The sequence below is a fragment of the Heptranchias perlo genome, chromosome 4 (assembly GCF_035084215.1).
Source record: "Heptranchias perlo isolate sHepPer1 chromosome 4, sHepPer1.hap1, whole genome shotgun sequence".
Lineage (NCBI taxonomy): Eukaryota > Metazoa > Chordata > Chondrichthyes > Hexanchiformes > Hexanchidae > Heptranchias > Heptranchias perlo.
The window spans coordinates 113271215-113293490 of NC_090328.1; the positions used below are offsets into that span (position 1 = coordinate 113271215).

Here is a 22276-nt window from a genome sequence, read left to right on the forward strand (position 1 = left end):
CACACTCTCTCGCGCACTCACTCCCGGTTCTCTCTCTCTCGCGGTTCTCTCTCACGGTTCTCTCTCTCTCACGGTTCTCTCTCACACACTCACTCAGGGTTCTCTCTCTCTCACACTCTCTCGCGCACTCACTCCCGGTTCTCTCTCTCTCGCGCACTCACTCCCGGTTCTCTCTCTCTCGCGCACTCACTCCCGGTTCTCTCTCTCTCGCGCACTCACTCCCGGTTCTCTCTCTCTCGCGCACTCACTCCCGGTTCTCTCTCTCTCGCGCACTCACTCCCGGTTCTCTCTCTCTCACACGCACTCACTCCCGGTTCCCTCTCTCTCTCTCACGCACTCACTCCCGGTTCTCTCTCTCTCACGCACTCACTCACGGTTCTCTCTCACACACTCACTCACGGTTCTCTCTCTCACACACTCACTCGCGCTCTCACTCCCGGTTCTCTCTCACACTCTCTCGCGCACTCACTCCCGGTTCTCTCTCTCTCGCTCACTCACTCCCGGTTCTCTCTCTCTCTCACATGCACTCACTCCCGGTTCTCTCTCTCTCACGCACTCACTCACGGTTCTCTCTCACACACTCACTCACGGTTCTCTCTCTCACTCACACACACACACACACACACACACACACACGGTTCGCTCCCACTCCCGGTTCTCTCTCTCTCTCTCACACGCACTCACTCCCAGTTTTCTCTCTCTCTCACACGCACTCACTCCCGGTTCTCTCTCTCTCACACGCACTCACTCCCGGTTCTCTCTCTCTCTCTCACACGCACTCACTCCCGGTTCTCTCTCTCTCTCTCACACGCACTCACTCCCGGTTCTCTCTCTCTCTCTCACACGCACTCACTCCCGGTTCTCTCTCTCTCTCTCTCACACGCACTCACTCCCGGTTCTCTCTCTCTCTCACACGCACTCACTCCCGGTTCTCTCTCTCTCTCTCACACGCACTCACTCCCGGTTCTCTCTCTCTCTCTCACACGCACTCACTCCCGGTTCTCTCTCCCTCTCTCTCTCTCACACGCACTCACTCCCGGTTCTCTCTCTCACACGCACTCACTCCCGGTTCTCTCTCTCACACGCACTCACTCCCGGTTCTCTCTCTCACACGCACTCACTCCCGGTTCTCTCTCTCTCACGCACTCACTCCCGGTTCTCTCTCTCTCACGCACTCACTCCCGGTTCTCTCTCTCTCACGCACTCACTCCCGGTTCTCTCTCTCTCACGCACTCACTCCCGGTTCACTCTCTCTCACGCACTCACTCCCGGTTCTCTCTTTCTCACGCACTCACTCCCGGTTCTCTCTCTCTCACGCACTCACTCCCGGTTCTCTCTCTCTCTCTCACGCACTCACTCCCGGTTCTCTCTCTCTCTCTCTCTCTCTCTCACGCACTCACTCCCGGTTCTCTCCCTCTCACGCACTCACTCCCGGTTCTCTCTCTCTCTCACACACTCACTCCCGGTTCTCTCTCTCTCTCACACACACACACTCCCGGTGCTCTCTCTCTCTCACACACACACACACACACACACACACACACACACGGTTCGCTCCCACTCCCGGTTCTCTCTCTCTCACACGCACTCACTCCCGGTTTTCTCTCTCTCTCTCTCTCTCTCACACGCACTCACTCCCGGTTCTCTCTCTCTCTCACACGCACTCACTCCCGGTTCTCTCTCTCACATGCACTCACTCCCGGTTCTCTCTCTCTCTCACACGCACTCACTCCCGGTTCTCTCTCTCTCACGCACTCACTCACGGTTCTCTCTCACACACTCACTCACGGTTCTCTCTCTCACACACTCACTCACGGTTCTCTCTCTCACACACTCACTCGCGCTCTCACTCCCGGTTCTCTCTCACACTCTCTCGCGCACTCACTCCCAGTTCTCTCTCTCTCGCGCACTCTCTCCCGGTTCTCTCTCTCTCGCTCACACACTCCCGGTTCTCTCTCTCTCTCACACGCACTCACTCCCGGTTCTCTCTCTCTCTCACACGCACTCACTCCCGGTTCTCTCTCTCTCTCTCTCTCTCACACGCACTCACTCCCGGTTCTCTCTCTCTCTCTCACGCACTCACTCCTGGTTCTCTCTCTCTCACGCACTCACTCACGGTTCTCTCTCACACACTCACTCACGGTTCTCTCTCTCACACACTCACTCGCGCTCTCACTCCCGGTTCTCTCTCACACTCTCTCGCGCACTCACTCCCGGTTCTCTCTCTCTCGCGCACTCTCTCCCGGTTCTGTCTCTCACTCCAGGTTCTCTCTCGCTCTCACACGCACTCACTCCCGGTTTTCTCTCTCTCTCTCTCACACGCACTCACTCCCGGTTCTCTCTCTCTCTCACACGCACTCACTCACGGTTCTCTCTCACACACTCACTCACGGTTCTCTCTCACACACTCACTCACGGTTCTCACTCCCGGTTCTCTCTCACACTCTCTCGCGCACTCACTCCCGGTTCTCTCTCCCGGTTCTCTCTCTCTCGCTCACTCCCGGTTCTCTCTCTCTCTCACACGCACTCACTCCCGGTTTTCTCTCTCTCTCTCACACGCACTCACTCCCGGTTTTCTCTCTCTCTCTCACACGCACTCACTCCCGGTTCTCTCTCTCTCTCTCTCTCTCTCACACGCACTCACTCCCGGTTCTCTCTCTCTCTCTCACGCACTCACTCCCGGTTCTCTCTCTCTCGCTCACTCACTCCCGGTTCTCTCTCTCTCTCACACGCACTCACTCCCGGTTTTCTCTCTCTCTCTCTCACACGCACTCACTCCCGGTTCTCTCTCTCTCACACGCACTCACTCCCGGTTCTCTCACTCACACGCACTCACTCCCGGTTCTCTCTCTCACACGCACTCACTCCCGGTTCTCTCTCTCACACGCACTCACTCCCGGTTCTCTCTCTCACACGCACTCACTCCCGGTTCTCTCTCTCACACGCACTCACTCCCGGTTCTCTCTCTCTCGCTCACTCACTCCCGGTTCTCTCTCTCTCTCACACGCACTCACTCCCGGTTTTCTCTCTCTCTCTCTCACACGCACTCACTCCCGGTTCTCTCTCTCTCACACGCACTCACTCCCGGTTCTCTCACTCACACGCACTCACTCCCGGTTCTCTCTCTCACACGCACTCACTCCCGGTTCTCTCTCTCACACGCACTCACTCCCGGTTCTCTCTCTCACACGCACTCACTCCCGGTTCTCTCTCTCACACGCACTCACTCCCGGTTCTCTCTCTCACACGCACTCACTCCCGGTTCTCTCTCTCACACGCACTCACTCCCGGTTCTCTCTCTCACACGCACTCACTCCCGGTTCTCTCTCTCACACGCACTCACTCCCGGTTCTCTCTCTCACACGCACTCACTCCCGGTTCTCTCTCTCACACGCACTCACTCCCGGTTCTCTCTCTCACACGCACTCACTCCCGGTTCTCTCTCTCACACGCACTCACTCCCGGTTCTCTCTCTCACACGCACTCACTCCCGGTTCTCTCTCTCACACGCACTCACTCCCGGTTCTCTCTCTCTCGCTCACTCACTCCCGGTTCTCTCTCTCTCTCACACGCACTCACTCCCGGTTTTCTCTCTCTCTCTCTCACACGCACTCACTCCCGGTTCTCTCTCTCTCACACGCACTCACTCCCGGTTCTCTCACTCACACGCACTCACTCCCGGTTCTCTCTCTCACACGCACTCACTCCCGGTTCTCTCTCTCACACGCACTCACTCCCGGTTCTCTCTCTCACACGCACTCACTCCCGGTTCTCTCTCTCACACGCACTCACTCCCGGTTCTCTCTCTCACACGCACTCACTCCCGGTTCTCTCTCTCACACGCACTCACTCCCGGTTCTCTCTCTCACACGCACTCACTCCCGGTTCTCTCTCTCACACGCACTCACTCCCGGTTCTCTCTCTCACACGCACTCACTCCCGGTTCTCTCTCTCACACGCACTCACTCCCGGTTCTCTCTCTCACACGCACTCACTCCCGGTTCTCTCTCTCACACGCACTCACTCCCGGTTCTCTCTCTCACACGCACTCACTCCCGGTTCTCTCTCTCACACGCACTCACTCCCGGTTCTCTCTCTCACACGCACTCACTCCCGGTTCTCTCTCTCTCTCTCTCACACGCACTCACTCCCAGTTTTCTCTCTCTCTCTCTCTCTCACACGCACTCACTCCCGGTTCTCTCTCTCTCACACGCACTCACTCACTCCCGGTTCTCTCTCTCTCTCTCTCTCTCTCACACACACTCACTCCCGGTTCTCTCTCTCTCTCACACGCACTCACTCCCGGTTCTCTCTCTCTCTCACACGCAATCACTCCCAGTTTTCTCTCTCTCTCTCACACGCACTCACTCCCGGTTCTCTCTCTCTCTCTCTCACACGCACTCACTCCCGGTTCTCTCCCTCTCTCTCACACGCACTCACTCCCGGTTCTCACGCACTCACGCCCGGTTCTCTCTCTCTCACGCACTCACGCCCGGTTCTCTCTCTCACACGCACTCACGCCCGGTTCTCTCTCTCACACGCACTCACGCCCAGTTCTCTCTCTCACACGCACTCACGCCCAGTTCTCTCTCTCTCTCACACGCACTCACTCCCGGTTCTCTCTCTCTCACGCACTCACTCCCGGTTCTCTCTCTCTCACGCACTCACTCCCGGTTCTCTCTCTCTCACGCACTCACTCCCGGTTCTCTCTCTCTCACGGTTCTCTCTCACACACTCACTCACGGTTCTCTCTCTCACACACTCACTCGCGCTCTCACTCCCGGTTCTCTCTCACACACTCACTCCCGGTTCTCTCTCTCTCGCTCACTCACTCCCGGTTCTCTCTCTCTCACACGCACTCACTCCCGGTTCTCTCTCACACTCTCTCGCGCACTCACTCCCGGTTCTCTCTCTCACACGCACTCACTCCCGGTTCTCTCTCTCTCTCTCACGCACTCACTCACGGTTCTCTCTCACGCACTCACTCACGGTTCTCTCTCTCTCTCTCTCTCTCTCACACGCACTCACTCCCGGTTCTCTCTCTCACACGCACTCACTCCCGGTTCTCTCTCTCACACGCACTCACTCCCGGTTCTCTCTCTCACACGCACTCACTCCCGGTTCTCTCACTCACACGCACTCACTCCCGGTTCTCTCACTCACACGCACTCACTCCCGGTTCTCTCACTCACACGCACTCACTCCCGGTTCTCTCTCTCACACGCACTCACTCCCGGTTCTCTCTCTCACACGCACTCACTCCCGGTTCTCTCTCTCACACGCACTCACTCCCGGTTCTCTCTCTCACACGCACTCACTCCCGGTTCTCTCTCTCACACGCACTCACTCCCGGTTCTCTCTCTCACACGCACTCACTCCCGGTTCTCTCTCTCACACGCACTCACTCCCGGTTCTCTCTCTCACACGCACTCACTCCCGGTTCTCTCTCTCTCACGCACTCACTCCCGGTTCTCTCTCTCTCACGCACTCACTCCCGGTTCTCTCTCTCTCACGCACTCACTCCCGGTTCTCTCTCTCTCACGGTTCTCTCTCACACACTCACTCACGGTTCTCTCTCTCACACACTCACTCGCGCTCTCACTCCCGGTTCTCTCTCACGCACTCACTCCCGGTTCTCTCTCTCACACGCACTCACTCCCGGTTCTCTCTCTCACACGCACTCACTCCCGGTTCTCTCTCTCACACGCACTCACTCCCGGTTCTCTCTCTCACACGCACTCACTCCCGGTTCTCTCTCTCACACGCACTCACTCCCGGTTCTCTCTCTCACACGCACTCACTCCCGGTTCTCTCTCTCACACGCACTCACTCCCGGTTCTCTCTCTCACACGCACTCACTCCCGGTTCTCTCTCTCTCTCTCTCACACGCACTCACTCCCAGTTTTCTCTCTCTCTCTCTCTCTCACACGCACTCACTCCCGGTTCTCTCTCTCTCACACGCACTCACTCACTCCCGGTTCTCTCTCTCTCTCTCTCTCTCTCACACACACTCACTCCCGGTTCTCTCTCTCTCTCACACGCACTCACTCCCGGTTCTCTCTCTCTCTCACACGCAATCACTCCCAGTTTTCTCTCTCTCTCTCACACGCACTCACTCCCGGTTCTCTCTCTCTCTCTCTCACACGCACTCACTCCCGGTTCTCTCCCTCTCTCTCACACGCACTCACTCCCGGTTCTCACGCACTCACGCCCGGTTCTCTCTCTCTCACGCACTCACGCCCGGTTCTCTCTCTCACACGCACTCACGCCCGGTTCTCTCTCTCACACGCACTCACGCCCAGTTCTCTCTCTCACACGCACTCACGCCCAGTTCTCTCTCTCTCTCACACGCACTCACTCCCGGTTCTCTCTCTCTCACGCACTCACTCCCGGTTCTCTCTCTCTCACGCACTCACTCCCGGTTCTCTCTCTCTCACGCACTCACTCCCGGTTCTCTCTCTCTCACGGTTCTCTCTCACACACTCACTCACGGTTCTCTCTCTCACACACTCACTCGCGCTCTCACTCCCGGTTCTCTCTCACACACTCACTCCCGGTTCTCTCTCTCTCGCTCACTCACTCCCGGTTCTCTCTCTCTCACACGCACTCACTCCCGGTTCTCTCTCACACTCTCTCGCGCACTCACTCCCGGTTCTCTCTCTCACACGCACTCACTCCCGGTTCTCTCTCTCTCTCTCACGCACTCACTCACGGTTCTCTCTCACACACTCACTCACGGTTCTCTCTCTCACACACTCACTCGCGCTCTCACTCCCGGTTCTCTCTCACACTCTCTCGCGCACTCACTCCCGGTTCTCTCTCTCTCGCGCACTCTCTCCCGGTTCTCTCTCTCTCGCTCACTCACTCCCGGTTCTCTCTCTCTCGCTCACTCACTCACTCACTCCCGGTTCTCTCTCTCTCTCACACGCACTCACTCCCGGTTCTCTCTCTCTCTCACACGCACTCACTCCCGGTTCTCTCTCTCACACGCACTCACTCCCGGTTCTCTCTCTCTCTCTCACACGCACTCACTCCCGGTTCTCTCTCTCACACGCACTCACTCCCGGTTCTCTCTCTCACACGCACTCACTCCCGGTTCTCTCTCTCACACGCACTCACTCCCGGTTCTCTCTCTCACACGCACTCACTCCCGGTTCTCTCTCTCACACGCACTCACTCCCGGTTCTCTCTCTCACACGCACTCACTCCCGGTTCTCTCTCTCACACGCACTCACTCCCGGTTCTCTCTCTCACACGCACTCACTCCCGGTTCTCTCTCTCTCTCTCTCACACGCACTCACTCCCAGTTTTCTCTCTCTCTCTCTCTCTCACACGCACTCACTCCCGGGCAATCACTCCCAGTTTTCTCTCTCTCTCTCACACGCACTCACTCCCGGTTTTCTCTCTCTCTCTCACACGCACTCACTCCCGGTTCTCTCTCTCTCTCTCACACGCACTCACTCCCGGTTCTCTCTCTCTCTCTCACACGCACTCACTCCCGGTTCTCTCTCTCTCTCTCACACGCACTCACTCCCGGTTCTCTCTCTCTCTCACACGCACTCACTCCAGGTTCTCTCTCTCTCTCACACGCACTCACTCCCGGTTCTCTCTCTCTCTCTCACACGCACTCACTCCCGGTTCTCTCTCTCTCTCTCACACGCACTCACTCCCGGTTCTCTCTCTCTCTCTCACACGCACTCACTCCCGGTTCTCTCTCTCACACGCACTCACTCCCGGTTCTCTCTCTCACACGCACTCACGCCCGGTTCTCTCTCTCACACGCACTCACGCCCGGTTCTCTCTCTCACACGCACTCACGCCCGGTTCTCTCTCTCACACGCACTCACTCCCGGTTCTCTCTCTCACACGCACTCACTCCCGGTTCTCTCTCTCACACGCACTCACTCCCGGTTCTCTCTCTCACACGCACTCACTCCCGGTTCTCTCTCTCTCACGCACTCACTCCCGGTTCTCTCTCTCTCACGCACTCACTCCCGGTTCTCTCTCTCTCACGCACTCACTCCCGGTTCTCTCTCTCTCACGGTTCTCTCTCTCTCACGGTTCTCTCTCACACACTCACTCAGGGTTCTCTCTCTCTCACACTCTCTCACGCACTCACTCCCGGTTCTCTCTCTCTCGCGGTTCTCTCTCACGGTTCTCTCTCACGGTTCTCTCTCTCTCACGGTTCTCTCTCACACACTCACTCAGGGTTCTCTCTCTCTCACACTCTCTCGCGCACTCACTCCCGGTTCTCTCTCTCTCGCGCACTCACTCCCGGTTCTCTCTCTCTCGCGCACTCACTCCCGGTTCTCTCTCTCTCGCGCACTCACTCCCGGTTCTCTCTCTCTCGCGCACTCACTCCCGGTTCTCTCTCTCTCACACGCACTCACTCCCGGTTCCCTCTCTCTCTCTCACGCACTCACTCCCGGTTCTCTCTCTCTCACGCACTCACTCACGGTTCTCTCTCTCTCACGCACTCACTCACGGTTCTCTCTCACACACTCACTCACGGTTCTCTCTCTCACACACTCACTCGCGCTCTCACTCCCGGTTCTCTCTCACACTCTCTCGCGCACTCACTCCCGGTTCTCTCTCCCTCGCTCACTCACTCCCGGTTCTCTCTCTCTCTCACACGCACTCACTCCCGGTTCTCTCTCTCTCACGCACTCACTCACGGTTCTCTCTCTCTCACGGTTCTCTCTCACACACTCACTCACGGTTCTCTCTCTCACTCACACACACACACACACACACACACACACACACACGGTTCGCTCCCACTCCCGGTTCTCTCTCTCTCTCTCACACGCACTCACTCCCAGTTTTCTCTCTCTCTCACACGCACTCACTCCCGGTTCTCTCTCTCTCACACGCACTCACTCCCGGTTCTCTCTCTCTCTCTCACACACACTCACTCCCGGTTCTCTCTCTCTCTCTCTCACACGCACTCACTCCCGGTTCTCTCTCTCTCTCACACGCACTCACTCCCGGTTCTCTCTCTCTCTCTCACACGCACTCACTCCCGGTTCTCTCTCTCTCTCTCACACGCACTCACTCCCGGTTCTCTCTCCCTCTCTCTCTCTCACACGCACTCACTCCCGGTTCTCTCTCTCACACGCACTCACTCCCGGTTCTCTCTCTCACACGCACTCACTCCCGGTTCTCTCTCTCACACGCACTCACTCCCGGTTCTCTCTCTCACACGCACTCACTCCCGGTTCTCTCTCTCACACGCACTCACTCCCGGTTCTCTCTCTCACACGCACTCACTCCCGGTTCTCTCTCTCACACGCACTCACTCCCGGTTCTCTCTCTCACACGCACTCACTCCCGGTTCTCTCTCTCTCACGCACTCACTCCCGGTTCTCTCTCTCTCACGCACTCACTCCCGGTTCTCTCTCTCTCACGCACTCACTCCCGGTTCTCTCTTTCTCACGCACTCACTCCCGGTTCTCTCTCTCTCACGCACTCACTCCCGGTTCTCTCTCTCTCTCTCACGCACTCACTCCCGGTTCTCTCTCTCTCTCTCTCTCTCTCTCACGCACTCACTCCCGGTTCTCTCCCTCTCACGCACTCACTCCCGGTTCTCTCTCTCTCTCACACACTCACTCCCGGTTCTCTCTCTCTCTCACACACACACACTCCCGGTGCTCTCTCTCTCTCACACACACACACACACACACACACACGGTTCGCTCCCACTCCCGGTTCTCTCTCTCTCACACGCACTCACTCCCGGTTTTCTCTCTCTCTCTCTCTCTCTCACACGCACTCACTCCCGGTTCTCTCTCTCTCTCACACGCACTCACTCCCGGTTCTCTCTCTCACATGCACTCACTCCCGGTTCTCTCTCTCTCTCACACGCACTCACCTCCGGTTCTCTCTCTCTCACACGCACTCACTCCCGGTTCTCTCTCTCTCTCACACGCACTCACTCCCGGTTCTCTCTCTCTCACACGCACTCACTCCCGCTTCTCTCTCTCTCACACGCACTCACTCCCGGTTCTCTCTCTCTCTCTCACACGCACTCACTCCCGGTTCTCTCTCTCTCTCTCACACGCACTCACTCCCGGTTCTCTCTCTCTCTCTCTCTCTCTCACACGCACTCACTCCCGGTTCTCTCTCTCTCACGCACTCACTCCCGGTTCTCTCTCTCTCACGCACTCACTCCCGGTTCTCTCTCTCTCACGCACTCACTCACGGTTCTCTCTCTCTCACGCACTCACTCACGGTTCTCTCTCTCTCACACTCACTCACGGTTCTCTCTCTCTCACGCACTCACTCACGGTTCTCTCTCTCACACACTCACTCACGCTCTCACTCCCGGTTCTCTCTCTCTCTCACGCACTCACTCCCGGTTCTCTCTCTCACTCACACACACTCTCACGCACTCACTCCCGGTTCTCTCTCTCTCACGCACTCACTCCCGGTTCTCTCTCTCTCACGCACTCACTCCCGGTTCTCTCTCTCTCACGCACTCACTCCCGGTTCTCTCTCTCTCACGCCCTCACTCCCGGTTCTCGCCCTCACTCCCGGTTCTCTCTCTCTCACGCCCTCACTCACGGTTCTCTCTCTCTCACGCACTCACTCCCGGTTCTCTCTCTCTCACGCACTCACTCCCGGTTCTCTCTCTCTCACGCACTCACTCACGGTTCTCTCTCTCTCACGCACTCACTCACGGTTCTCTCTCTCTCACACTCACTCACGGTTCTCTCTCTCTCACGCACTCACTCACGGTTCTCTCTCTCACACACTCACTCACGCTCTCACTCCCGGTTCTCTCTCTCTCTCACGCACTCACTCCCGGTTCTCTCTCTCACTCACACACACTCTCACGCACTCACTCCCGGTTCTCTCTCTCTCACGCACTCACTCCCGGTTCTCTCTCTCTCACGCACTCACTCCCGGTTCTCTCTCTCTCACGCACTCACTCCCGGTTCTCTCTCTCTCACGCCCTCACTCCCGGTTCTCTCTCTCTCACTCCCGGTTCTCGCCCTCACTCCCGGTTCTCGCCCTCACTCCCGGTTCTCGCCCTCACTCCCGGTTCTCGCCCTCACTCCCGGTTCTCGCCCTCACTCCCGGTTCTCGCCCTCACTCCCGGTTCTCGCCCTCACTCCCGGTTCTCGCCCTCACTCCCGGTTCTCGCCCTCACTCCCGGTTCTCGCCCTCACTCCCGGTTCTCGCCCTCACTCCCGGTTCTCGCCCTCACTCCCGGTTCTCGCCCTCACTCCCGGTTCTCGCCCTCACTCCCGGTTCTCGCCCTCACTCCCGGTTCTCGCCCTCACTCCCGGTTCTCGCCCTCACTCCCGGTTCTCGCCCTCACTCCCGGTTCTCGCCCTCACTCCCGGTTCTCGCCCTCACTCCCGGTTCTCGCCCTCACTCCCGGTTCTCGCCCTCACTCCCGGTTCTCGCCCTCACTCCCGGTTCTCGCCCTCACTCCCCCTCACACCCGGTTCTCGCCCTCACTCCCCCTCACACCCGGTTCTCGCCCTCACTCCCGGTTCTCGCCCTCACTCCCGGTTCTCGCCCTCACTCCCGGTTCTCGCCCTCACTCCCGGTTCTCTCTCTCTCACGCCCTCACTCACGGTTCTCTCTCTCTCACGCCCTCACTCCCGGTTCTCGCCCTCACTCCCGGTTCTCGCCCTCACTCCCGGTTCTCGCCCTCACTCCCGGTTCTCGCCCTCACTCCCGGTTCTCGCCCTCACTCCCGGTTCTCGCCCTCACTCCCGGTTCTCGCCCTCACTCCCGGTTCTCGCCCTCACTCCCGGTTCTCGCCCTCACTCCCGGTTCTCGCCCTCACTCCCGGTTCTCGCCCTCACTCCCGGTTCTCGCCCTCACTCCCGGTTCTCGCCCTCACTCCCCCTCACACCCGGTTCTCGCCCTCACTCCCCCTCACACCCGGTTCTCGCCCTCACTCCCCCTCACACCCGGTTCTCGCCCTCACTCCCGGTTCTCGCCCTCACTCCCGGTTCTCGCCCTCACTCCCGGTTCTCGCCCTCACTCCCGGTTCTCGCCCTCACTCCCGGTTCTCGCCCTCACTCCCGGTTCTCGCCCTCACTCCCGGTTCTCGCCCTCACTCCCGGTTCTCGCCCTCACTCCCGGTTCTCGCCCTCACTCCCGGTTCTCGCCCTCACTCCCGGTTCTCGCCCTCACTCCCGGTTCTCGCCCGTTCTCCCCCTCACACCCGGTTCTCCCCCTCACACCCGGTTCTCCCCCTCACACCCGGTTCTCCCCCTCACACCCGGTTCTCCCCCTCACACCCGGTTCTCCCCCTCACACCCGGTTCTCCCCCTCACTCCCGGTTCTCCCCCTCACTCCCGGTTCTCGCCCTCTCTCGCCCTCACTCCCGGTTCTCGCCCTCACTCCCGGTTCTCGCCCTCTCTCGCCCTCACTCCCGGTTCTCGCCCTCACTCCCGGTTCTCGCCCTCACTCCCGGTTCTCGCCCTCACTCGCCCTCACTCCCGGTTCTCGCCCTCTCTCGCCCTCACTCCCGGTTCTCGCCCTCTCTCCCGGTTCTCGCCCTCACTCCCGGTTCTCGCCCTCTCTCGCCCTCACTCCCGGTTCTCGCCCTCACTCCCGGTTCTCGCCCTCTCTCGCCCTCACTCCCGGTTCTCGCCCTCACTCCCGGTTCTCGCCCTCACTCCCGGTTCTCGCCCTCACTCCCGGTTCTCGCCCTCACTCCCGGTTCTCGCCCTCACTCCCGGTTCTCGCCCTCACTCCCGGTTCTCGCCCTCACTCCCGGTTCTCGCCCTCTCTCGCCCTCACTCCCGGTTCTCGCCCTCACTCCCGGTTCTCGCCCTCACTCCCGGTTCTCGCCCTCTCTCGCCCTCACTCCCGGTTCTCGCCCTCACTCCCGGTTCTCGCCCTCACTCCCGGTTCTCGCCCTCACTCCCGGTTCTCGCCCTCACTCCCGGTTCTCGCCCTCACTCCCGGTTCTCGCCCTCACTCCCGGTTCTCGCCCTCACTCCCGGTTCTCGCCCTCACTCCCGGTTCTCGCCCTCACTCCCGGTTCTCGCCCTCACTCCCGGTTCTCGCCCTCACTCCCGGTTCTCGCCCTCACTCCCGGTTCTCGCCCTCTCTCGCCCTCACTCCCGGTTCTCGCCCTCTCTCGCCCTCACTCCCGGTTCTCGCCCTCTCTCGCCCTCACTCCCGGTTCTCGCCCTCTCTCGCCCTCACTCCCGGTTCTCGCCCTCTCTCGCCCTCACTCCCGGTTCTCGCCCTCACTCCCGGTTCTCGCCCTCACTCCCGGTTCTCGCCCTCACTCGCCCTCACTCCCCCCTCACTCCCCCCTCACTCGCCCTCACTCGCCCTCACTCGCCCTCACTCGCCCTCACTCGCCCTCACTCGCCCTCACTCGCCCTCACTCACGGTTCTCGCCCTCACTCACGGTTCTCGCCCTCACTCACGGTTCTCGCCCTCACTCACGGTTCTCGCCCTCACTCACGGTTCTCGCCCTCACTCACGGTTCTCGCCCTCACTCACGGTTCTCGCCCTCACTCACGGTTCTCTCTCTCTCGCGCACTCACTCCCGGTTCTCTCTCTCTCGCGCACTCACTCCCGGTTCTCTCTCTCTCGCGCACTCACTCCCGGTTCTCTCTCTCTCGCGCACTCACTCCCGGTTCTCTCTCTCTCGCGCACTCACTCCCGGTTCTCTCTCTCTCGCTCACTCACTCCCGGTTCTCTCTCTCTCACACGCACTCACTCCCGGTGCCCTCTCTCTCTCTCTCACACGCACTCACTTCCGGTTCTCTCTCTCTCTCACACGCACTCACTCCCGGTTCTCTCTCTCTCTCACACGCACTCACTCCCGGTTCTCTCTCTCTCTCTCACACGCACTCACTCCCGGTTCTCTCTCTCTCTCTCACACGCACTCACTCCCGGTTCTCTCTCTCTCTCTCACACGCACTCACTCCCGGTTCTCTCTCCCTCTCTCTCTCTCACACGCACTCACTCCCGGTTCTCTCTCACGCACTCACTCGCGGTTCTCTCTCTCACACGCACTCACTCCCGGTTCTCTCTCTCACACGCACTCACTCCCGGTTCTCTCTCTCACACGCACTCACTCCCGGTTCTCTCTCTCACACGCACTCACTCCCGGTTCTCTCTCTCACACGCACTCACTCCCGGTTCTCTCTCTCTCACGCACTCACTCCCGGTTCTCTCTCTCTCACGCACTCACTCCCGGTTCTCTCTCTCTCACGCACTCACTCCCGGTTCTCTCTCTCTCACGCACTCACTCCCGGTTCTCTCTCTCTCACGCACTCACTCCCGGTTCTCTCTCTCTCACGCACTCACTCCCGGTTCTCTCTCCCTCACGCACTCACTCCCGGTTCTCTCTCTCTCTCTCTCACGCACTCACTCCCGGTTCTCTCTCTCTCTCTCTCTCTCTCACGCACTCACTCCCGGTTCTCTCCCTCTCACGCACTCACTCCCGGTTCTCTCTCTCTCTCACACACTCACTCCCGGTTCTCTCTCTCTCTCACACACACACACTCCCGGTGCTCTCTCTCTCACACACACACACACACACACACACACACACGGTTCGCTCCCACTCCCGGTTCTCTCTCTCTCACACGCACTCACTCCCGGTTTTCTCTCTCTCTCTCTCTCTCTCACACACGCACTCACTCCCGGTTCTCTCTCTCTCTCACACGCACTCACTCCCGGTTCTCTCTCTCACATGCACTCACTCCCGGTTCTCTCTCTCTCTCACACGCACTCACTCCCGGTTCTCTCTCTCTCTCACACGCACTCACTCCCGGTTCTCTCTCTCTCACACGCACTCACTCCCGGTTCTCTCTCTCTCTCACACGCACTCACTCCCGGTTCTCTCTCTCTCACACGCACTCACTCCCGGTTCTCTCTCTCTCACACGCACTCACTCCCGGTTCTCTCTCTCTCACACGCACTCACTCCCGGTTCTCTCTCTCTCTCTCACACGCACTCACTCCCGGTTCTCTCTCTCTCTCTCACACGCACTCACTCCCGGTTCTCTCTCTCTCTCTCTCTCTCTCACACGCACTCACTCCCGGTTCTCTCTCTCTCTCTCACACGCACTCACTCCCGGTTCTCTCCCTCTCTCTCACACGCACTCACTCCCGGTTCTCTCTCTCTCTCTCACACGCACTCACTCCCGGTTCTCTCTCTCTCTCTCACACGCACTCACTCCCGGTTCTCTCTCTCTCTCTCACACGCACTCACTCCCGGTTCTCTCTCTCTCTCTCACACGCACTCACTCCCGGTTCTCTCTCTCTCTCTCACAGGCACTCACTCCCGGTTCTCTCTCTCTCTCTCACACGCACTCACTCCCGGTTCTCTCTCTCTCTCTCACACGCACTCACTCCCGGTTCTCTCTCTCTCTCTCACACGCACTCACTCCCGGTTCTCTCGCTCTCACGCACTCACTCCCGGTTCTCTCTCTCTCACGCACTCACTCCCGGTTCACTCTCTCTCTCTCTCACGCACTCACTCCCGGTTCACTCTCTCTCTCTCTCACGCACTCACTCCCGGTTCTCTCTCTCTCACGCACTCACTCCCGGTTCTCTCTCTCTCACGCACTCACTCCCGGTTCTCTCTCTCTCACGCACTCACTCCCGGTTCTCTCTCTCTCACGCACTCACTCCCGGATCTCTCTCTCTCACGCACTCACTCCCGGATCTCTCTCTCTCACGCACTCACTCACGGTTCTCTCTCTAACACTCACTCACGGTTCTCTCTCTCTCACGCACTCACTCACGGTTCTCTCTCTCACACACTCACTCACGCTCTCACTCCCGGTTCTCTCTCTCTCTCACGCACTCACTCCCGGTTCTCTCTCTCTCTCACACACACTCTCACGCACTCACTCCCGGTTCTCTCTCTCTCACGCACTCACTCCCGGTTCTCTCTCTCTCACGCACTCACTCCCGGTTCTCTCTCTCTCACGCACTCACTCCCGGTTCTCTCTCTCTCACGCACTCACTCCCGGTTCTCTCTCTCTCACGCACTCACTCCCGGTTCTCTCTCTCTCACGCACTCACTCCCGGTTCTCTCTCTCTCACGCCCTCACTCACGGTTCTCTCTCTCACACGCACTCACTCCCGGTTCTCTCTCTCTCTCTCACACGCACTCACTCCCGGTTCCCTCCCTCTCTCTCACACGCACTCACTCCCGGTTCTCTCTCTCTCTCTCACACGCACTCACTCCCGGTTCTCTCTCTCTCTCTCACACGCACTCACTCCCGGTTCTCTCTCTCTCTCTCACACGCACTCACTCCCGGTTCTCTCGCTCTCACGCACTCACTCCCGGTTCTCTCTCTCTCACGCACTCACTCCCGGTTCTCTCTCTCTCTCTCTCACGCACTCACTCCCGGTTCTCTCTCTCTCACGCACTCACTCCCGGTTCTCTCTCTCTCACGCACTCACTCCCGGTTCTCTCTCTCTCACGCACTCACTCCCGGTTCTCTCTCTCTCACGCACTCACTCCCGGTTCTCTCTCTCTCACGCACTCACTCACGGTTCTCTCTCTCACACTCACTCACGGTTCTCTCTCTCTCACGCACTCACTCACGGTTCTCTCTCTCACACACTCACTCACGCTCTCACTCCCGGTTCTCTCTCTCTCTCACGCACTCACTCCCGGTTCTCTCTCTCTCTCACACACACTCTCACGCACTCACTCCCGGTTCTCTCTCTCTCACGCACTCACTCCCGGTTCTCTCTCTCTCACGCACTCACTCCCGGTTCTCTCTCTCTCACGCACTCACTCCCGGTTCTCTCTCTCTCACGCACTCACTCCCGGTTCTCTCTCTCTCACGCCCTCACTCACGGTTCTCTCTCTCTCACGCCCTCACTCACGGTTCTCTCTCTCACACGCACTCACTCCCGGTTCTCTCTCTCTCTCTCACACGCACTCACTCCCGGCTCTCTCCCTCTCTCTCACACGCACTCACTCCCGGTTCTCTCTCTCTCTCTCACACGCACTCACTCCCGGTTCTCTCTCTCTCTCTCACACGCACTCACTCCCGGTTCTCTCTCTCTCTCTCTCACACGCACTCACTCCCGGTTCTCTCTCTCTCTCTCACACGCACTCACTCCCGGTTCTCTCTCTCTCTCTCACAGGCACTCACTCCCGGTTCTCTCTCTCTCTCTCACACGCACTCACTCCCGGTTCTCTCTCTCTCTCTCACACGCACTCACTCCCGGTTCTCTCTCTCTCTCTCACACGCACTCACTCCCGGTTCTCTCGCTCTCACGCACTCACTCCCGGTTCTCTCTCTCTCACGCACTCACTCCCGGTTCTCTCTCTCTCTCTCTCACGCACTCACTCCCGGTTCTCTCTCTCTCACGCACTCACTCCCGGTTCTCTCTCTCTCACGCACTCACTCCCGGTTCTCTCTCTCTCACGCACTCACTCCCGGTTCTCTCTCTCTCACGCACTCACTCACGGTTCTCTCTCTCACACTCACTCACGGTTCTCTCTCTCTCACGCACTCACTCACGGTTCTCTCTCTCACACACTCACTCACGCTCTCACTCCCGGTTCTCTCTCTCTCTCACGCACTCACTCCCGGTTCTCTCTCTCTCTCACACACACTCTCACGCACTCACTCCCGGTTCTCTCTCTCTCACGCACTCACTCCCGGTTCTCTCTCTCTCACGCACTCACTCCCGGTTCTCTCTCTCTCACGCACTCACTCCCGGTTCTCTCTCTCTCACGCACTCACTCCCGGTTCTCTCTCTCTCACGCCCTCACTCACGGTTCTCTCTCTCTCACGCCCTCACTCACGGTTCTCGCCCTCACTCGCCCTCACTCCCGGTTCTCGCCCTCACTCCCGGTTCTCGCCCTCACTCCCGGTTCTCGCCCTCACTCCCGGTTCTCGCCCTCACTCCCGGTTCTCGCCCTCACTCCCGGTTCTCGCCCTCACTCCCGGTTCTCGCCCTCACTCCCGGTTCTCGCCCTCACTCCCGGTTCTCGCCCTCACTCCCGGTTCTCGCCCTCACTCCCGGTTCTCGCCCTCACTCCCGGTTCTCGCCCTCACTCCCGGTTCTCGCCCTCACTCCCGGTTCTCGCCCTCACTCCCGGTTCTCGCCCTCACTCCCGGTTCTCGCCCTCACTCCCGGTTCTCGCCCTCACTCCCGGTTCTCGCCCTCACTCCCGGTTCTCGCCCTCACTCCCGGTTCTCGCCCTCACTCCCGGTTCTCGCCCTCACTCGCCGGTTCTCGCCCTCACTCGCCGGTTCTCGCCCTCACTCCCGGTTCTCGCCCTCACTCCCGGTTCTCGCCCTCACTCGCCCTCTCTCCCCCTCACACCCGGTTCTCCCCCTCACACCCGGTTCTCGCCCTCACTCCCGGTTCTCGCCCTCACTCCCGGTTCTCGCCCTCACTCCCGGTTCTCGCCCTCACTCGCCTTCACTCGCCCTCTCTCGCCCTCACTCACGGTTCTCGCCCTCACTCACGGTTCTCGCCCTCACTCACGGTTCTCGCCCTCACTCACGGTTCTCGCCCTCACTCACGGTTCTCGCCCTCACTCACGGTTCTCGCCCTCACTCACGGTTCTCGCCCTCACTCACGGTTCTCGCCCTCACTCACGGTTCTCGCCCTCACTCGCCCTCACACCCGGTTCTCGCCCTCACTCGCCCTCACACCCGGTTCTCGCCCTCACTCGCCCTCTCTCCCCCTCACTCCCGGTTCTCGCCCTCACTCCCGGTTCTCGCCCTCACTCCCGGTTCTCGCCCTCACTCCCGGTTCTCGCCCTCACTCGCCCTCACTCCCCCTCACTTGCCCCTCTCTCCCCCTCACTTGCCCCTCTCTCCCCCTCACTCCCGGTTCTCGCCCTCACTCCCGGTTCTCGCCCTCACTCCCGGTTCTCGCCCTCACTCCCGGTTCTCGCCCTCACTCCCGGTTCTCGCCCTCACTCCCGGTTCTCGCCCTCACTCCCGGTTCTCGCCCTCACTCGCCCTCTCTCCCCCTCACTCCCGGTTCTCGCCCTCACTCCCGGTTCTCGCCCTCACTCCCGGTTCTCGCCCTCACTCCCGGTTCTCGCCCTCACTCCCGGTTCTCGCCCTCACTCCCGGTGCTCGCCCTCACTCCCGGTGCTCGCCCTCTCTCCCCCTCGCTCCCGGTTCTGCCCCTCGCTCCCGGTTCTCCCCCTCGCTCCCGGTTCTCCCCCTCGCTCCCGGTTCTCCCCCTCGCTCCCGGTTCTCCCCCACGCTCCCGGTTCTCGCCCTCGCTCCCGGTTCTCGCCCTCGCTCCCGGTTCTCGCCCTCGCTCGCCCTCACTCCCGGTTCTCGCCCACACTCCCGGTTCTCGCCCTCGCTCGCCCACACTCCCGGTTCTCGCCCTCACTCGCCCACACTCCCGGTCCTCGCCCACACTCCCGGTCCTCGCCCTCACTCGCCCACACTCCCGGTCCTCGCCCACACTCCCGGTCCTCGCCCACACTCCCGGTCCTCGCCCACACTCCCGGTCCTCGCCCACACTCCCGGTCCTCGCCCTCACTCCCGGTCCTCGCCCTCACTCCCGGTCCTCGCCCTCACTCCCGGTCCTCGCCCTCACTCCCGGTCCTCGCCCTCACTCCCGGTCCTCGCCCTCACTCCCGGTCCTCGCCCTCACTCCCGGTCCTCGCCCTCACTCCCGGTCCTCGCCCTCACTCCCGGTCCTCGCCCTCACTCCCGGTCCTCGCCCTCACTCCCGGTCCTCGCCCTCACTCCCGGTCCTCGCCCTCACTCCCGGTCCTCGCCCTCACTCCCGGTCCTCGCCCTCACTCGCCCTCACTCCCGGTCCCCCCTCTCACTCCCGGTCCCCCCTCTCACTCCCGGTCCCCCCTCTCACTCCCGGTCCCCCCTCTCACTCCCGGTCCCCCCTCTCACTCCCGGTCCCCCCTCTCACTCCCGGTCCCCCCTCTCACTCACGGTCCCCCCTCTCACTCACGGTCCCCCCTCTCACTCACGGTCCCCCCTCTCACTCACGGTCCCCCCTCTCACTCACGGTCCCCCCTCTCACTCACGGTCCCCCCTCTCACTCACGGTCCCCCCTCTCACTCACGGTCCCCCCTCTCACTCACGGTCCCCCCTCTCACTCACGGTCCCCCCTCTCACTCAAGGTCCCCCCTCTCACTCACGGTCCCCCCTCTCACTCACGGTCCCCCCTCTCACTCACGGTCCCCCCTCTCACTCACGGTCCCCCCTCTCACTCACGGTCCCCCCTCTCACTCACGGTCCCCCCTCTCACTCACGGTCCCCCCTCTCACTCACGGTCCCCCCTCTCACTCACGGTCCCCCCTCTCACTCACGGTCCCCCCTCTCACTCACGGTTCTCTCTCTCTCACTCACGGTTCTCTCTCTCTCACTCACTCACACACTCTCACTCTCGGTTCACTCCCGGTTTTTTTTCTCACTCTCACTCCCTCCCTTTTTTTTTTTCTTTCTTTCACTCCCTCCCTCCCTGTTTTTCTTTCCCTCACTCCCTCCCTGTTTTTCTTTCACTCACTCCCTCCCTGTTTTTCTTTCACTCACTCCCTCCCTGTTTTTCTTTCACTCACTCCCTCCCTGTTTTTCTTTCACTCACTCACTCCCTGTTTTTCTTTCCCTCACTCACTCCCTGTTTTTCTTTCCCTCACTCACTCCCTGTTTTTCTTTCACTCACTCACTCCCTGTTTTTCTTTCACTCACTCCCTCCCTGTTTTTCTTTCCCTCACTCACTCCCTGTTTTTCTTTCCCTCACTCACTCCCTGTTTTTCTTTCCCTCACTCACTCACTCCCTCCCTGTTTTTCTTTCACTCACTCACTCCCTGTTTTTCTTTCCCTCACTCCCTCCCTGTTTTTCTTTCACTCACTCCCTCCCTGTTTTTCTTTCCCTCACTCTCTCCCTGTTTTTCTTTCCCTCACTCACTCTCTCCCTGTTTTTCTTTCCCTCACTCACTCACTCCCTGTTTTTCTTTCCCTCACTCCCTCCCTGTTTTTCTTTCCCTCACTCCCTCCCTGTTTTTCTTTCCCTCACTCCCTCCCTGTTTTTCTTTCCCTCACTCACTCCCTGTTTTTCTTTCACTCACTCCCTCCCTGTTTTTCTTTCCCTCACTCACTCCCTGTTTTTCTTTCCCTCACTCACTCCCTGTTTTTCTTTCCCTCACTCCCTCCCTGTTTTTCTTTCCCTCCCTCCCTCCCTGTTTTTCTTTCCCTCCCTCCCTCCCTGTTTTTCTTTCCCTCACTCACTCCCTGTTTTTCTTTCCCTCACTCACTCCGTTTTTCTTTCACTCCCTCCCTCCCTGTTTTTCTTTCACTCACTCCCTCCCTGTTTTTCTTTCCCTCACTCCCTCCCTGTTTTTCTTTCCCTCACTCACTCCCTGTTTTTCTTTCCCTCACTCTCTCCCTGTTTTTCTTTCCCTCACTCACTCACTCCCTGTTTTTCTTTCCCTCACTCACTCCCTGTTTTTCTTTCCCTCACTCCCTCCCTGTTTTTCTTTCCCTCACTCCCTCCCTGTTTTTCTTTCCCTCACTCTCTCCTGTTTTTCTTTCCCTCACTCACTCACTCCCTGTTTTTCTTTCCCTCACTCCCTCCCTGTTTTTCTTTCCCTCACTCACTCCCTGTTTTTCTTTCCCTCACTCTCTCCCTGTTTTTCTTTCCCTCACTCACTCACTCCCTGTTTTTCTTTCCCTCACTCCCTCCCTGTTTTTCTTTCCCTCACTCCCTCCCTGTTTTTCTTTCCCTCACTCACTCCCTGTTTTTCTTTCACTCACTCACTCCCTGTTTTTCTTTCCCTCACTCCCTCCCTGTTTTTCTTTCCCTCACTCACTCACTCCCTGTTTTTCTTTCCCTCACTCCCTCCCTGTTTTTCTTTCCCTCACTCACTCACTCCCTGTTTTTCTTTCCCTCACTCACTCCCTGTTTTTCTTTCACTCACTCCCTCCCTGTTTTTCTTTCCCTCACTCACTCACTCCCTGTTTTTCTTTCCCTCACTCACTCCCTGTTTTTCTTTCACTCACTCACTCCCTGTTTTTCTTTCCCTCACTCACTCCCTGTTTTTCTTTCCCTCACTCCCTCCCTGTTTTTCTTTCCCTCACTCACTCACTCCCTGTTTTTCTTTCCCTCACTCCCTCCCTGTTTTTCTTTCCCTCACTCACTCACTCCCTGTTTTTCTTTCCCTCACTCACTCCCTGTTTTTCTTTCACTCACTCACTCCCTGTTTTTCTTTCCCTCACTCACTCACTCCCTGTTTTTCTTTCACTCACTCACTCACTCCCTGTTTTTCTTTCACTCACTCACTCCCTGTTTTTCTTTCCCTCACTCACTCACTC

The 22276-nt window shown here is 59.2% G+C and overlaps 1 protein-coding gene across 5 annotated transcripts in view; it reads right to left on the reverse strand.

The window, feature by feature from the left end:
• Positions 1-22276, reverse strand: part of cntln (centlein, centrosomal protein) — a 366307-nt gene that overhangs the window by 343055 nt on the left and 976 nt on the right. The gene's annotated exons all lie outside the window — the stretch shown is intronic.